We start from the raw sequence: 18,392 nt of genomic DNA, 5'->3' as shown, positions 1-18,392 counted from the left end.
GTGCCAGTCCGACTGCCATCCCTGGTCTGGGCAGGAGCCAGTGGTCCTGAGGAGGGAGCTCTAGGAGTGCCAGTCACCTGGGACGGGGCAAGGAAAATGTCCCCGTGGGACGGCACTGTCGCACCCACCCCATGCTGGTCTGGTGCTGGGCACCATCAGCGTATCCATCAAGCACCCGTCAAGCACCAGTCAACAGCTAGGGTTGTTCTAAATATTTGTGGGAGGCCTGACATTTGGGTGCAGCCCACCGACCCATAGAGCAGCCTACTTGGGGTGGTTCTGCAGGGGCAGGGCTCTGCATCCATGGGGCAGGGCTTGGTGACTTCCACCAGCTCTATTTGGATACTTTTTGGAAAGTGAGTAAGTGCCAGACTCTTTTGCTTTTTAATTTTTTTAAGATACAAATGGTATACACTCTATGATACTAATTACCTAGAAATACGCATGAAGAGAATAGACAGTAAGGAACTCTACAAACTGGTAACTGTGATCAGCTCAAAACCAGGAGACAGTGATTCTTACTCAATACTCATAATGTATTGTGGATTTTTTTTTTGAGTGCTTAATGAATATATTTTGCAGTAGTATTACTAAATGATGTGAACATGTAAAATGTTGGCTTTGAAAACTTATATACCATTGCAGCAGCCTTTTAGGCAGCAGGGACCGGTTTCTTGGAAGACAGTTGTTCCATGTGTGGGGGTGGGTGATGGTTTCAGCCTGATTCTAGGGCATGGCATTTATTGCACACTGTATCTCTATTATTACCACATCAGCACCACATCAAATCTTCAGGCATGAGATCCCAGAGATTGGAGATGCCTATACCATTGTACGAGGGACTTATCAAACTCCAGTATAACCTTTATGGAAGGAAGAGCTGCAGCTTTATTATTTACACATGATGTTTGAATTTCTTTTTCGTTGTCTAAAGGATACTAAGGTCTTCTGTGGTAAAAGGGGAGGTTACTGATAAGTCTTAGTATTGCAGAATGGACAGCTTAAACTTTAACATGCGGTCGCTCAACTGTACTCCAAAATTATTCCGCAATTTGTTGTTTTAAAATTTTCCCCTTGTTTTAACTTCTTACAGCACTAATTACTGATCCTTTTCATCACTGCTGTTTGAAACATGAGAGCAGTGGTACCTAGATGTGACTGCTTGATGCTGGGTGAGCATCTTCAAGCCTGCAGGGTGGCCTCACGTTCTGTTTTCTGACCTTCTCTCTGGAGTATTACATTTCCAATGTCATGCATATTTAAAGAAAAATAAATTTTATATTGAAAACCTTTTATTGACATAAACTACATGCACCACTGTACCTAAAGCTCTAATCTTGATTGCTTTATGCTAGGCATTGCTATAATTGTTGAGGGAGGTTATCAAGAGGATGTGACTTCTGGTCCCACTGCAGTGGAAGCCCCAGCCCGGCCCACTCCCCCTCCCATTCCCACAGTGGGAGCCATTCCGAAGATACAGGCTTGAGAGAGTGAGGTGGTTTCGAGACCACCTGGCCTGCATGCCTGGACCCAGTAGGGCCTCTCTGTAAGTCTGAAGATGCTGGTAAGTGGGTGTAGAGATACTGCTGGTCTTCCGGTCACCCAAGCTCTAAGTCCCCTTGCTTCTTAAAACTGCCCCCTGCTGATCTGAAGTGACCTGCCTCTTTCTGGGGTCTCTCCCTGCCCTCCATGTGCGAGAGCAGGTTTCAGGTTACACGCCCCCAAAGCTACTGAGAATTTGAACCAACAGTAATGCAAGCGTGAAGAGTTTCCTTTTGATGAACTTAGCTTCTTACTTCCCACCCGCGTCTACTTTCTACTCCTGGTGCTTACTTCGTGGCAAGACAGGAACGGCAAACATGCAGCCTGTGGGTTCAGTTGGGCTTGGGTTTTTGTCACCTTCTCTTTAGGGCGTTGAAAAAAAAAAAGACTCAGCTGAAAGTATTTTAGCTCAGTAAGAATGCATTTTGCGCAATAATGCTAGCTAGAGCCAACCTGCATTTTTACTCTGTCTTTAGTCTTAAAAATATTTTCTGCTGGTTATAGAATTCTGAGTAGGTAAGATTTTGGTTTCTCTTCAGCACTTTAAAGGTGGCGTTAGCTGAATTCTGGTCTCATTGTTTTCCTGCTGAGACGTGACTAGTCACTCGATTCATCGATGTCTGGGTGGAAGGTGCCGTCTTTACGTCTGCTGTCGGGATGTCCTCTTTCTCTTGGGTTTTCACTGTTTGGGTGTTACGTGCCTGGGCGTGAGTCTCCTCCTAGGTGTCCTGCCACGGGGTAATAGATCATCTTGAATATTTAAATTCACCACATTTGGGAATATCGCAGCCATTGTTTCTTCAAGTGTTTTTTTCTTTTTTCTGTCCTGTTCCTGATTAGTTGGGATGGCAATTACACGTATGTTAGACACTATCTCATTCCACAGATGTTCCTCTTTCCTCCCTCTCCTTCAGATCCGATCGCTGCTGTGGCTCAGTTTTCACTCTCTGTGCGCTGCGCTCTCCACTTTCCTGTCTGCATTTCCAGCGGTTTGCCCCAGATGCCCGGACTCTCGATTCTAGAATCCTCACTTTGTTCGGTGGTCTTTTCATTTGTTGCTCGAGGCCCATTTTCCTTTAATTAATGAGCCTCATTGTAATCTCAGCTTTAAAATCCTTGCTTTCAAACATCTGGGTTGTCTTGGGACCGATCGGTGTTGCTTGTGCGTCTTTGTTGAGGATGGGTCACGTTTTCGTGTTTCTTTTTATGTTGAGTCACTTTCAATTTTAGCTTGACCTTGTGAACGTTGGGTGGAGATGCTGGATTCTCCCTGAAGCGGGCAGTTAAGTGAACAGCAACTTACCTGTATTGTGCTCTATTATCCGTATTAGTTCAACTTGAATCCCCCTATAATTCACATGGCTGGGGCAGCACTTAGCACAGAATTTGAGGCTCTCCCACTGGTTTTGCTAATTCTAGAATCTGCCTCCTCCCCAACCCCGCCACTTTCTACCTGAAGCCGCAGACCTTGCCCCCTGCAAAATCTGCTCACTTTGGGTTGTTCTCGAGTGCCTTCAGATTGTGCTTGCTTTGCATTTTGACAGCTGTACGTGTGAAGCTGGTTTGTCAGGACCTTAACGCAGCTATTGTTGGGACTGGGACTCCCCATGTCTTTCCCATCAATAAATTCAGTGCCCCGACTTCTGAATCAGTGCTTTGGTGGACCTCACCTACTGGAAGCCCTAGAATCAGTGGAATCAAGTTTCTATAATAACGGCTCACTGGACTTACTCCTAACTTTATTTTTTATAAATTTTTAGTACACAATGTTCCTCTGCATTTTGGGACCACATCCAGGAACCAAGGGTCAACCAATGCCATTCCTGCCAATGTTGCTGTTTCCCCCTAATCTCCTCCTCCCCAAGACTGGATAAATCTTTGTGAACCTCTCTTCTTCTTGAGTCTCGTTTTGTGTGTGGTTTTGTTTTTTTCCCCCTCTTCTGTCACTTTTTCCTCTTCTCGTTGCTTTCCTTTTCCCATGTATGTTCTCCAAAATTCACATTTTGACCAACCATATCCTGTTACATCTAAAGGCTCTCATTTGATCTTTTTTTCCCCTTTCACACACACACAAAACAAAGCCCAATTTAATGATCTCCCCTCTCCAAGGTGTAACACCTAGATCCTTCCCCCCCTTTCCTGCCCCTTCCTGTTTAGATCTGGGAGCTTCCCTTCATGAGGCATTTCACCCACTCTCCAAGCTTTTCCTCAGTCTACACCCTGGGGTTAAGGACCTCCTCCTCCTTTTTGCGGGTGAGAGGGTTCCCTGCCTGGATTTGAGGATGCAGCTGAATCACCAGCTTCCTCTCTGTGGGCCGCCCCCCTAATGGTTAGATCCGCCGTGACTCACAAGCTGCCCTGGGCGCTGCAGACAACGCGAAGCTTGTGAATTGTGATTTATCGCTGTCATAACTTGGTTCACGTCCTGTCTTTTCTCCTCCCTCACACATTCTACTTCGTGACCACCATCGCTGTGCTGGGACCGAGCATATCCCAGAGCTGGAATTCAGCTGAGAAGGTGTCCAGCACGACTCCTGCTTCCTGGATCGCTCCAGCTGGTCCTGTGGCTTGAGTTTCAGGGCTTTCTCCCTGTTCTGATCCCGGGGCCTACCAGGACCTCAGCAGACAGCGTTGACTGAGTTCCCAGCTTCCCTGCTGCTGACGGCTGACAATATCCACCATCCTCTGTGGGAGTGCCTGGTTCCTCCCGTCAGAGGGAGTCCTCTGAACTTTGTTTTATTTATGCATTTATTTATTCTACTGAAGCATAGCTGATTTAACGTGTAGTGTTAATTTTTAGACGACAGCAAAGTGGCTCATTGTACACACGTGCACACATTCTTTCTCACAGTCTGTCCCATTATGGTTTATCATAGGGTGTCTAGTAGATTTCCCTGGGCCACACGGTGGGACCTTGTTGCGTATCCATTCTGCACGAACTAGTTTGCATCTGCTAAACCCGGACTCCCAATCCACCCCTTCCCCTCCTCCTCCCCTTCGGCAGCTGGTAGTCCCCTCTCTACATCTGTGTGTGTTTCATAGATAAGTTCCTTTGCTTCACATTTTAGATCCCACATATAAGTGACGTCCTAGGGTATCTGTCTTCCTCTCTGAGTTTGACTTGCCAATCATAGTTCTTTAATATTTATTTTTATTTTTTTGATTGCACTGGGTCTTAGTTTCAGCACATGGGATCTAGCTCCCTGACCAGGGTTCAAACTCGGGTCCCCTGCACTGAGATTGCTAAGTCTTAGCCACAGGACCCGCAGAGAAGTCCCGCCAGCCATAGTTCTGCATGCTAAACAAGTGGCTTCCTTTTTTGGTTGGTAATTACTGAAAGAAATAGGAAAGAAAACCCATATAAATAAAAAAAAATTTAAATTCTTTTTACTACCCAGAATCTAAATCATGCTGGAGAATTTTAGAAAGTTTAATGGGATGCATAAAACATAAATTGCTGTAATGACTTCCAGGATATTAGTGAAAATCTATTTATGTTATTTTGCTTATACATTTTATTGATTTTTAAAATTTTAATTGTCCTCGTTTTCTCAGTAAAATGCATAAAACAAATATAAGCTCATGCATAAGTTAAACTTCCAGGAATAGAGGGCCGTAAATGAGAAGTAATTGTTTTTCTGGTCTAAATCGCGCATGTTGGATTGTTCAAATTATTTAAGTCAAAAGCTGGACCTCGAGTGCAGTGTTTTAATAATCTCACATCTTGTATCTTGTAGACCCCAAACCTGAAGTTATTTTTAACTAAGGGCCTAGAAAACTGTGTTCAGTCAACAGAGGTGGAGGAAAGTTATCTAACACCTTGCTCATTCCCTCCCCATATTCTTAGGGCCTTAGAAAGTCTGCGTTACCTTCATGACCCAGTTATAATGCCATCTCAGTATCTCCATCATACTTTTTAAATTTTTAAAAAATTTAATTAAAACAACTTTTGTTGAAGTCTAGCTGATTTACGATGTGTTAATTTCAGGTGCACAGTAAAGTGATTTAGTTACACATACTCTTTCATTATAGGTTTTTTCAAGAGATTGGTCATAGTTCCCTGTGCTGTTCAGTAGGTCTTGTTGCTTACCTACTTTATAAATTGTAGAATGTCAGTTCAGTTCAGTCGCTCAGTCGTGTCCGACTCTTTGGGACCCCATGAATCACAGCACGCCAGGCCTCCCTGTCCATCACCAACTCCTGGAGTCCACCCAAACCCATGTCCATCGAGTCGGTGATGCCATCCAGCCATCTCATCCTCTGTCCTCCTCTTCTCCTCCTGCCCTCAATCTTTCCCAGCATCAGGATCTTTTCAAATGAGTCAGCTGTTCACATCAGGTGGCCAAAGTATTGGAGTTTCAGCTTCAACATCAGTCCTCCCAATGAACACCCAGACTGATTTCCTTTAGGATGGACTGGTTGGATCTCCTTGCAGTCCAAGGGACTCTCAAGAGTCTTCTCCAACACCACAGTTCAAAAGCATCAATTATTCTGTTCTCAGCTTTCTTTATAGTCTAACTCTCACATCAATACCTGACTACTGGAAAAACCATAGTGTGTATATATACATATATATATATAAACTTTGTATATATATGTAGATATAAAAACATATAAAGTGTGTGTTGTGAATCCCAGACTTTTTTTTAAATGAAATATTCAAATGCAATACTCAGAGGGCGTTAGGTACTTAGAGATGACTAGATGACTAAAATGATATTTGAATGTGATATCATTTTGTGATAGAAAATGAAGATGCAGGGCACCTTTCTCGAAGTCATCTCAAACGTAAGAGCTCAGATGCGGAAAAACTCCTTTGGTGAAGGATTGCTTAGTGAGAAAGCGTGGCAATAAGGGGAAAGGAGGGAGCCTGGACCTCGCAGTTGGTTGAGCTGTGCCTTCTGTGTGGACTGAGTCACAGGAAAGTGGCTGAAGCTCCCTGGGCCTTTCATTTTTTAATGTAAAAACTGAGGACATGCTGTAGGCTTCTGAGCTCCAGCAAGCTCTTAACTGCAAATATTCCATCCCCAGAAAGAGCCACAAGCAAGGTGGTTTGCCGTTATTAAGGCATTGCCAGGGGCAGACGTCAAAGGCAATTCTTAATAAAATATATCCAATGGAAACTCTAAACCAGCGGGAGTCCTTCACACTTTAGTATAAAAGCAAACACATACTGTGAATATCTGACATAAAACTGAGGCCAGAATGGGAAGGTAATAAATGAACCTAAGACGCAACCAACAGTTTGAGGTGCCTGTCTCCCTCCTTCCACTTTGCTTATTTTTTTCCTGAATGTTAGCTTATTTCACCTTCATAACAGCCACTAAGGTAGATACATGAGCTTTTATTTCTTCCTTTTTTTTTTTTAACTGAGGAAATGGAGTTCCACGATTATATGCGAATCATTTGTGGCCCCAGGGGTGGTAAAATCAAGAAAATATATTCAAACTGAAAACATGTAAATAATAAATAGTACTGAATTGTTTACTTTGTAGCTTCAACCTATGTTTCTTTCAACCCTTAAGCCTACCTGTTCTTTATATATTTTGTGGGCATTGGATTCCTTACCTATGATCCTTTGAAGCAGAAGAAAAAAATAACCTGCTGCTACATTTATTAATGAGATAAGATCTTCAGAGATGACTCGGGAAACAACAGAATACAATACCAGGGGGTGTTAAAAACGAGTGAGGCTGCCCTGTGGGATTGCAGTTGGTCAGAGCAGAGAGTGGTCAGTGGAGTTTACGGGGGGAGGCAGAAACGTTGCTGACCGTCCTTTCCACGTGGCCTGCAGTCTTGGAAGGAGCACACAGACTCGAGGCTCCCTGCAACAGACTTGTCCGCTTTCCAGAGAGATAACTATATGGGCAACTCAAGGACCCGCGGAGTTATTATGGAACACTCTTTGTATTGGCCCCTGGTGCTTTTTATATGTGACCCGTGAGAATAGATTCCGGTTCTTTCCAGTAGAGGAATTGTGCTTAATTTCCTCTGTGTAATAGTCAGGAGCCTGAGAAATCATCAGAAGGGATCTGATATAAAATAAATAAACAAATAAACAATATAGCAGTGGGTAAAATCTCCCATGCCCTATCAAGCTTTTGGGGGTGCCACAACACTTCTTTCTTAATTCACTCATCAGCTGCCCGCTGGACACGTGTGTAACAGAGATGCCATTCATTGCTTCCTGGGCCGTTTATGGTCAGTGAGAGTCGATGCCTGCCCACAGCTTCTGCTCTCCTGTTTGAAACAGAGGACTCAGCCTTCTCCTGAACACAGATGTTTAGACCAGGTCTGACCACGTCCTTGCACAGAGGAAATCTGCAGGGTGAACTGAGCCGATCAAACCCTCTTGGCAGTTTTGAAGCGAGAGACACAGAGACGCCCGTCGGAGGACAGAGGTCCCCTGTGTAAGAGCACATAGACATGTGTAAGAGTGCGGTCCTGAGATGCTAAGGATGCCTGCTGGGAGGAAGCAGGGGGCAGCAGAGGCGACAGAAGTGGTGAGGCCCTGAGGGCCCGGCCTCGCCTTTGGGCTGCCGAGTGACAGTTCGCAGGAAGCCTGTCTTTGTTGTTGTCTTTGCCGTTCAGTTGCTAAGTCGTATCCGACTCTTTGCAACCCCATGGACTGCAGCACGCCAGGCTTCCTTGTCCTTCACTGTCTCCCAGAATTTGCTCAAATTCATATCCATTGAGTCGGTGATGCCATTCAACCATCTCATCCTCTGTCATCCCCTTCTCCTCCAGCCCTCAATCTTTTCCAGCATCAGGGTCTTTTCCAGTGAGTCAGCTCTTCGCATCAGGGTCCAAGGTTTTGGAGCTTCAGCTTCAGCATCAGTCCTTCCAATGAATATTCAGGGTTGATATCCTTTAGGATGGACTGGTTGGATCTCCTTGCAGTCCAGGGGACTCTTAAGAGTCTTTTCCAGCACCACAGTTTGAGCCTGTCTCTATGCCCCTATATTTCCTTTTAAGCTCCTTCTGCTTTCTGAGATGTACTACAATGTAAAATTGACAGAAAATAAAGAAAACCTGAAATTCCTAGCAAGACTTCCCATGTTCATTGCATCTCCCCACTCCTACCAAATAGAACTATTTTGGTGGAACAAACTTTGTGTTAAACTTCTTTGCATTCTTGCTGTATATCTCAAGAGACACAAGTGAGGGAAAAGAAGTCACCGAACTGCTTTCTAAGCAGGAGTGGGAGTGATGGCTACGTTCCAGGTTATTATTGGATAGAGCTTGCCAAGAGCTGAATTTATCAGAAAAATAGAGGGTATCTGTGTGGCTTTGTGGCAAGAGATAAAAGAGAACAAGACAGAAAAAGATGATGTTGCTGGCGGCCAGGAGCTGTACACTGGGGAGTGGAATAGAAATGTTGGGGATAGTATCTCCCTTTTCAGAGACGTGGCAAGAAAAATCTCTGGGCTTACTGATGTGCTGCCTGGCTAGACATGGGCTTTCTGCGGCAACTGGAGTTGGGTCTTTTGATGTAACTTTGAATATAGGTTCAAGAGGAGGGCGGGACAAGGTCTCAAGTGCACGGGGAGTGGGGGCCAGAAAATCTAGATTACCTCCACAATATATTTGTAATTGTTTTCCTTTTGTTTTTTAATTTGAGCTACTTTCAGGGGTTTCTGTATTTTTCTCAGTCCGATGAGCTGTAACAGAAATGGTGTGGAATGTGTAAAGCATGGAGTGGGGTGGTGGAGTGGGGTTCAGTAAACGTGAGACCTCATCTCTTTCTTCATTGATTGTTCAGTGTTCTATTGACTGCGTCCGAAGACTCTTGGAATCATCAGGAGACAAACTTCTTGGTTTTCTCCATGTGTCTTTGAAACAAGTTTTGACTGGTTGGTACCCCGATTTGTGAAGCTATTTAGCTTTTTCTGTGTCCTTTTGTATTACAGATGAGTGTGAGTTGCTCAGTCGTGTCTGACTCTTTGTGACCCCGTGGACTGTAGCCCACCAGGCTCCTCTGTCCATGGGATTCTCCAGGCAAGAACACTGGAGTGGGTTGCCATGCCCTCCTCCAGGGGATCTTCCTGACCCAGGGATCGAACCCATGTCTTCTGCATTGTAGGCAGATTCCTTTTGTCTGAGCCACCAGGGAGCCCTTAAAATGCCCAGGCCGGTCTTCTAGAGGAAAGTGAAGTCCAGAATTCATGCAGAGACAGGCTCCGCCTCCCTCCCAGCTTGACCTGCTTCAGGTCTGCAAGCCTGTGGCAGGGAGGGCGGGGGGCTTCTCCGTGCTTCCTTCCCGGTGCATTTCTTCCTCTTCTCCTGCACCCACCAGCCCCCATGTGTCTTTTCGCCGTGGTTGAGCTCAGGCAGAGAAGGAATGAGGGGAAGGCGGAGCGAATCTTGCCCAGGTTGCTCCGGATGTGGCATGCGCACAAAACGGACCTTTTTTTTTTTTTCCCGGAGACCTTTCCGGGTGTTTTCATGGGATGCGCTCACACAGGATACTGACAGGTGACTGTAGCGTCTTCCCGGCCGTGACACCGTCTCCACCCTCATGCTTCCTGGAGTCGCTAAGCTGGGTGCTTTGCTCTGTCGGGTGGGGCCCCTGGCTGAGCGGCCCCCGGCTTCTGCTTCCTGCGTGATCCGTTTCTCCATGAGAAGCGCCGCGTGTCCCATCACTGCTACCGGCTCAGCTTGCTCCCTCCCTTCCCATCAGCTGTCTGAGAGGCACTGTGGTTTCTGCTTCCTGATTTAAAGTTTGTCCCGGTGGGATCTGGGTACCACTGCTTATACTTCCGAGGGCTCCATTCCAAGCTCCCCAGGGGGCACTCTGTGCTCAGAGGTGACCTGCGGCTTTCCTTTTTGTCATCCGGTTGCATATCCTCCTCCACCAGAAAGATGGAGGTGTCAGAGGATCCCACCAGTCTCCGGATTGGAAGCGTCCTCTCAGGTGGGTGATGGTTGTTGTGTGCCCCTGGAGTTCAAGCCGCTTGTATCATTTTCTTGATACTCGTCTAACAGACCTGTTAGGCTGTATGTGCCTGGTGATCATCATTACTGTTCTGAACTCATCATCATTACTCATCCATGGAGAGTGCTCTCTAAGCTCAGGGTGTGCATTGATTGGGAGGAAAGATCTTCCTTATGGGAGCTGAAAAGGATTCATGGGGTTTCTGCCGGGCATTGGGGGACACAGCGGCTTGGCCTGAGCCTGTGCTCTATCTAAGGGTGAGCACAGCATATTCTTGCGGAAGTGGAAAGTTTCCACTTTCTTTACTCTGGAGGTTGCCTGTGCACTCATGTGTGTCCAAGGAAGGTAGCAGTTCTTGGCCAGCTTACTCACCCTTCCTGTGAACATCCCTCTGGTGTGGTGCTTCTCACTCCTTCCCGTGCAGGCTCCTCAACTAGGAGTTCTTGTAAGAACACGTATTCTGGGAATCCCCTGGTGGTCCAGGAGCTAAGACTCCAGGCTATCAATGCAGGGGGCCCAGGTTCAATCCCTGGTCAGGGAACTAGATCCTGCATGCCTCAGTGAAGATCAGTGCTCCTGTGTGCCCAGGTAAGACCTGTTGCAGTCAAATAAATAAATGTTTTTTGAAAACGCATGTTCTGACTGAGTAGTTCTAGGGTGGGCCCCAAGATCTGCATTTCTTAGGAAGCCTTCCAATGAAACTATTGCTACTCATGCTTAGAGCATGCTTGTTTTGTATATAGGCCTGGTCCAGCAGCCAGAAATTAAAAGATGTTTGCTCCTTGGAAGGAAGCTACAACCGACATAGACAGCATATTAAAAAGCAAAGACATCACTTTGCCGACAAAGGTCCGTCTAGTCAAAGCTATGGTTTTTCCAGTAGTCATGTATGGATGTGAGAGTTGGACCATAAAGAAAGCTAAATGCCAAGAAACTGATGCTTTTGAACTATGGTGTTGGAGAAGACTCTTGAGAGTCCCTTGGACTAAAAGGAGATCAACCAATGAATTCTAAGGGAAATCAACCCTGAATAGTCATTGGAAAGACTGATGCTGAAGCTGAAGCTCCAATACTTTGGCCACCTGATGCAAAGAGCCTATTTACTGGAAAAGATCCTGATGCTGGAAAGACTGAAGGCAGGAAGAGAAGGGGACAACAGGGGATGAGATGGTTAGATAGTATCACCAACTCAATGGGAGTGGATTTGAGCAAGCTCCAGGAGATAATGAAAGACAGGGAAGCCTGGTGTGCTGCAGTCCGTGGGGTCATAAAGAGTCAGACAGGACTTGGCAGCTGAGCAACAAGAATAACTGGTCCCGCATTTTGGGTCAGCTGTCCACCTGGGTCAGCTGTCAGATGCCACCTTCTTTGCCTCTTGCGCTGATGTTCTCTCTCCCAGAGCACACTCTGAGCAGCAAGGCTCCACTGCTTTCAGATGTGTCAGAGTAACACTGATGCCTCCCATGTTACAGGACGCCTTTGGTTATGTAGTTGTGACAAATTATTGGAAGCCTTTCTGTTTGGGAAAGGCTTGGTCATAGTTTGCATTTAATGGTACCTCATTTCTTCAGTCCATGGTTAGAAAATATGGGGCCATTCATTTGGAAAGGAGGATTGAAACAGGCAAGAAGAGAATGGGCTTCTTTCGTATTGTCAACTGTGCTCTCAACAGCTTTGTGGCCATCGCCAAGGGATCCGCATTTCCAGAGTTTAACCACTTTTATTAGAGTTTATTATTCAGATGGGCTCCAACAGCCTCAAAAATAGTAATATTTTAAGTGTGAAAAAGTGAAGTTGCTCAGTCGTGTCCGACTCTTTGCAAACCCATGGACTGTAGCCGACCAGGCTCCTCCATCCATGGAATTTTCCAGGCAAGAGTACTGGAGTGTGTTGCCATGCCCTTCTGCAGGGGATCTTTCCAACCCAGGGATCAACCCTGGGTCTCCCGCATTTCAGGCAGACACTTTACCATCTGAGCCACCAGGGAAGCCCCAGTTTTATACTTATCTACTCGGCTATACTGGGCTTCCCATGTGGCTCAGCGGTATAGAATCCTCCTGCCATGCGGGAGACTTGGGTTCAGTCTCTGGGTGGGGAAGATCCCCTGCAGGAGGAAATGACAACCCACTCCAGTATTCTTGCCTGGGAAATCCCACAAAGGAGCCTGGTGAGCTACAGTTCATAGGGTTGCAGAGAGTCGGACATGACTTAGCAACTAAAGAACAACAACAGTTCAATTTTATTACTAAAAAACTTGGGAACCATCTCTGTATTTTTGCATGTATTTTTATTTGTGGAACAGGAGCTAGAATTTTGCCCTTAGTTCATGGTCAGGAAATTTGTGACAATGCTGAAGAACTTTGGTGATAGGAGAGTGGATCCAAATACTGACGGATCCACTGGCTTTTTGAAAATGTATTTAGCAAATCTTTATTGTTGAATGATGTTGACTTTAAATCCCATTGTATTCATATATGCTGAGATTCTCATCTCTGACTTTGAGTAGAGCTAAGAGAGGAAACACTTCCAAAATCCAATCAGATCAGTAGATAATGATAAACTTTATCATTATAAAACAATGAATTTTTCTCTCTCTCTTTTTTTTTAAGAAACGGGCCAAGAAATACAGGCAAAGAAAACCTGTGTTTTCTTGCTCACATGTTTGGTGATTCTACATCAAAAAAATTGTGTTCTCTTTAAGTTATAGTTCACCAGGACATTTTCAAAATCACTTCATCTTTCTAAATAGTTGCTATATCTTTTAAAATAGCTATTTGAGTCCTAGCCACATCAGAATCCACTTGATAATTTGCAGAGTGCTTCGTGGAGCGCTGAGCTGTCCCGTCACATACTCTCCTGGGCTGAAGAGCTGTAAGTTGAGGAGAGTCAAGAAAACGACTGATGGAAAAGGCAAAATGACCCAGTCACTGTCTGTAAACTGCATATTACTACAAACAAGGAAATGTCACCATGACATTTAGTAGCTGGAAGAGAGGAGTGAGGCGGGGTTGAGCTGGAGTTGTGGGTAGGCTTGTGAAGTTTAGAGGGTCCTGCTTGGTACCTCCTCTTGCCGTGCTGAGTCAAGCGTTTCCCTTTATCCAGGAGAGCGGAAAATACCATTGTTCATCTCCCCGCTGAATGATGGCTTTTAAGGGCTGGAAGTGAAAGTGCTGGTCGCTCAGTCATGTCCTGCTCTTTGCGACCCCATGGACTGTAGCCCCCAGGCTCCTCTGTCCATGGATTTTTCCAGGCAAGAATACTGGAGTGGGTTGCCATTCCCTTCTCCAGGGGATCTTCCCAACCCAAGATCTCCTGCTTTGCAGGCAGATTCTTTACCATCTGAGCCACCAAGGAAGCCTCATTTTTAAGGGATAGATTGAGTAAATTGCTGCCCTGAAGGCAACTTTGAAAATAGAACATTCAAGGGTCAAGTGTATGTCACAAAAGTGGGAAAAGCTCTGTGTATATGGATTGGATATTCTGGGAGACTTTGAAGTCTTCTGGATAAATCTCCCAGAGACTATTGGGCTGGCCAAGAAGTTCCACTTGGGTTTTTCAATACAAATTTAAATTCACGTCACCCCACGTCCCCTTCACAGCGCTGTTGTGTTGATGGCCCCACATACACCCATTTTTGTTGTGTTTCTTGTAGAGAACACTAGACTGGTGTGTCGCAGCGGGTGTGAAGGCAGCCCCTAGTGGCCAAGAGTGCACGACTGAGCGGATACTGAAGCAACATGGGCTCTTTTTATCATTGAAACGAGTAGCCCCTGACCATTTTGGTTCCAGGAACCGATTTCTTGGAAGACAGTTTTTCCACGGACTGTAGTGTGTGTGTATGTGTGTGTGTGTGTGTGTGTGTGTGTGTGTGTTGGGGGTGGTGGTGTGGGGATGATTCAAGCTCATTACATTTATTGTGCACTTTGCTTCTATCATTATCGCATCAGCTCCACCTCAGATCATCAGGCATTCGATCCCAGAGGCTTGGGGACCCCTGGTCTAAATGGATATCAATTTCTGAAGTAGAAGATTCAAAGTTAGAAAATTGGTAATGGAATCAGAGTTGCAGAAGAGAAATACTTATTTGGGTCTGGGTGTGGTGTTATGGGAAGTAAACTAGAAAGTTAATCCAGGATCAATAAAGCAGTCTCTGGGCAGCAGAAATGCAGTTAGGAATCTATAATGTACATTTATGGTGGCCCAGGAATTTTTAACTTCCTTTGGTAAAGTGCAGCAATTTGAAAAAGGAGGAAGTATTCCCTGTGAACAGGCAATGACCAGGGAGGAAAAGGCAGATGGTTTCTCTGTGGATTAGAAGATGGAGAACTCTGTGCCAGGAGTGTATGTCTTTCCCTTAGCCCTCACGGTGGGCCTCCAGGTGCTCTTGTGGGACTCAGGGCTGTTAACTAACCTGCCCGTGGTCACTTGCCCATGAAGGTGCAGATCTGGGCTTCAGATCCCGGACTCGAAACCTCACTGCTCCGTGCTTACACCATGCTGGTTGCGTTGCGTGTGTGGTCCGTGTGTCCAGCTCTTTGCGACCCCATGGACATGAAGTTTTCCAGGCAAGAATACTGGAGTGGGCTGCCATTTCCTCCTCCAGGGGATCTTCCTGACTCAGTGACCTAACTGGCGTCTCCTATACCTCCTGCATTGGCAGGTGGGTTCTTTACCACTAGCGCCACCTGGGAATCCCCTGCTAACACCATTCTAGGTAGTAAGTGGTGGAAAGGAAGTCAGTTAATCGAAATTGTCATGCAGCAATTTGGGCATTAGTTGACTTGACTATCGAATAAATAAAGTTCTTTTGCATTAGAAGAACCTTGTTGTACAGCGGCCATGTCCCGCTGTTGTAGAAGCTGCGGCTTTGATTCATTTGTCGAAAGGTCATTTATTTTCACAAAATGATCATGTATCCATCAGTCTCACCACTCTCTCATGAGTTCTAATGGCAAGTTTCGGTTAATCCTGCGTATCTGGTCATTCTATCCACAGATAACGACAAGTATATCTCTTCCTTCCCCTACAGACGTTTCTGTGTATTTCTCTCTCCTTTGCCTCTGTCAGGACTTTGGGCACCGCTACACAGCAGCATTTCCAGTGAGCGTTGCTCACTGTTCTAGCATGGTGAAGGTGTGTACTGGTGCCATTTACTGAGACAGAGGGAAATGAGAGAGGAGTGGTTGGGAGGCAGATAGAGCCATCCGTGTGATGTGCCCAAGCTACATGAACGTCTGTTGCTTTGGAAAACGGTCACTTGCGGAGGTCTCAGCTTGCGAATCATCAGCTTATGAGTATTAAAATGTGAGGTGAATTTCCAGTTTCTGCTCGGGGATGTTAGCAGCTGGAAAAATGGATAAACCACAAGATCCTATTGTACAGCACAGGGAACTATATTCAATATCCTGTGATAAGCCATAGTGGAAAAGAATGCCCAAAAGAAATAACTATGAAATTGACACATTGTACATCAACTATACTTCAGTAACATTTTTTTAAAAAATTAAAAAAGCTGGAAAGAGTATCACACCCACCCTTACAACAAAGAAAATTCTAGTGGACATGAAAGTTCATGACTTAAAAAAAAAAAATCTCTGATAGATATGAGGTTTCAGGACAGTCAACTGACCCAACTCTAGGGAGAAACAGAGGCCGCTGGCAGGACAGAGTTTAAACAATTGCTTACTTGATTCTGATGCCCTGTCGGAAGAATTCAGCCTGAAGAGTTGGTGAATGGGTGGAAGTTAAGTGCTGGCAGGTGGGAACCCGAAGCCCGTGGGGGCTGCTTCTCAGGGGGGGATGGGGAAGGTTCATGCTCACCTGAAGGAGAACTTATCAAACGTTAACGGTCGCTCACACAACTTGGGATCCAAATTGGATCCTGGAACAGAAAAAGGACCTTTGTGAGAAACCTGGGGAAATCCAGCACATTCTTCAGTTAAGCGTATTGGAGCGATGTTAATTTCCTGGCGTTGCTGCTTGTACTGTTGCTGTACAGATGCCGACATTAGGGGACACAGGAATGCCCTCCTATATTTGCAGCTTTTTTGTAAGACTAAAACTATTTCAAAATAAAGAGCTTTTCAACAAGAGCTTAAGGATTATAGAGATAAGCGTGTGAAGAAAAGTGTGAAACTGGTTATTGTTTGTTTTTTTTTTTTTAAGCGCAAACAGAGAAAGGAGCATTCACGGAAACTGAGTGTGAAGGTTTACAGAAGAAAAGCAGTGAATCCAGAAAAAATTGTGTCTTACAAACTAAGGAAACAGCCGCGCTGGAATTGCACCCCCTCTAGAGCACACCCATGAGCTCACCTCCAAACAAAGAAATGGTGCCAAGAGGACATAAGTTTGTGGGGCGGTCGATCTTCTTGAAATTAACAGTTTATATGAACACAATAATGGGTTTGAGAAAGCCTTCACCACAGAACTCAGAAAAAAAACTTATGTGCCCCAAATTCCTTAGCTGTGTCTTTTAATTTTCAAATAGCCTTTTGAAATCAGTGAAATCGGGAATGAGGTCTAGTTGGAATTAGTTAAAAAAAAATACCATTTGTGGACGTCCTTGGTGGTCAAGTGGTTAAGAATCCACCTGCCAATGCAGGGACGCAGGTTCAGTCCCTGGTCTGGCAGGATTCAACATGCCTCGGGGTGACTCAGCCCGTGTGCAACAGCTATTGAGCGCCTGTGCTCTGGAGGCCAGGAGCCGCAGCTGCTGAGCCCATATGCTGCAGACGCTTAAGCCTCCACACCCTAGAGCCCTTGCTCTGCAACAAGAGAAGCCACCGTAATGAGGAGACAGAGCCCGGAAAAGAGAGAGTAGCCCCTGCTTGCTGCAGCTAGAGAAAGCCCGTGTGTAACAGCAAAGACCCAGCCAGCCATAAATAAACAAACAAGATTTTAAAAAGAAATACAGTTTGCAGCACATTATAGGTATTTATTCATTAAACACGTATTTATTGCACACCCACTTAGATTCCCATAGACCTTCGCCCAACACTTGGGTGAAGCTTCAACAGACATGAGAATAACCAGAGGTGGCGGCCGAGGGGCCAGTAAGAGTGGCCAACCAACCCCAAGAATCTGGGCATAAAAAATGAGGCCCAGTTCTCTCCCAAGCCTGCAGATGAGAAAGATGAAGTGAGCATCCAGATTGGGGCTCAATCCAGAGGGATGTGTCATCGTGGACAGAATAGGATTCTTAGGTTGATTCATTCTACACATTGGACCTCTGGGTTTCCATTTGGAGTTTGATGCAGAGGGCTGGGCTGACATAAAGATGTTTCCCCATGGGATGGGTCATCACGTGAAGTTGCCTCATAATCTTGGATTCAGAGGAAAGGAGATAAATACAGTTCCTGATGCTGGAGTAGGAATTCAAGAGACGATAATGAGCCGTGATGGCCATGATAAATTCCCCGTCATATTTATTACAATCCTTTCCTAAGACATTTGTGAGAGAGACATTGCTAAGGCCTGGACCAATTTACCTACTTAGGCGTCCTCTCTGAATTGTTTCGGAAGAGAGAGTTTCTAGTGCAGATGAATGAATTATCCGTGCCAGCCAGGATCATGAAGCATTATGGCTACTTCTGGGTCCATTTCTCATTTTGCCTGTGCAGACTCAAGCCTTCTGCAGGCTCTGGACCGGTCACCCATCACTTTAGAGTCCTGAAGTTCTGGCCCGAGATGAGAAATAGCCCAGCAGCCTGCTTGAATCCCTCATTAATCTTGGATCCAGATTCCCCAGGGCTTCAGGTAGAGCAGCGGCAGGTGTGGGCACGGAGTGATCAGTCCCTGTGGTGTTCTGCTCTTGGGCCGGCCAGCAGGCTGACCAGTGGAGAGGGATGGGTGTGTGACCCTGTGGGGACGAGGCGATTCCCAGCACAGTCCCCTCCATCAGGGAGGGGGAGTCAGG

Source organism: Capra hircus, chromosome 4, assembly GCF_001704415.2.
Source record: "Capra hircus breed San Clemente chromosome 4, ASM170441v1, whole genome shotgun sequence".
NCBI lineage: Eukaryota > Metazoa > Chordata > Mammalia > Artiodactyla > Bovidae > Capra > Capra hircus.
This window is presented reverse-complemented; position numbering follows the sequence as displayed.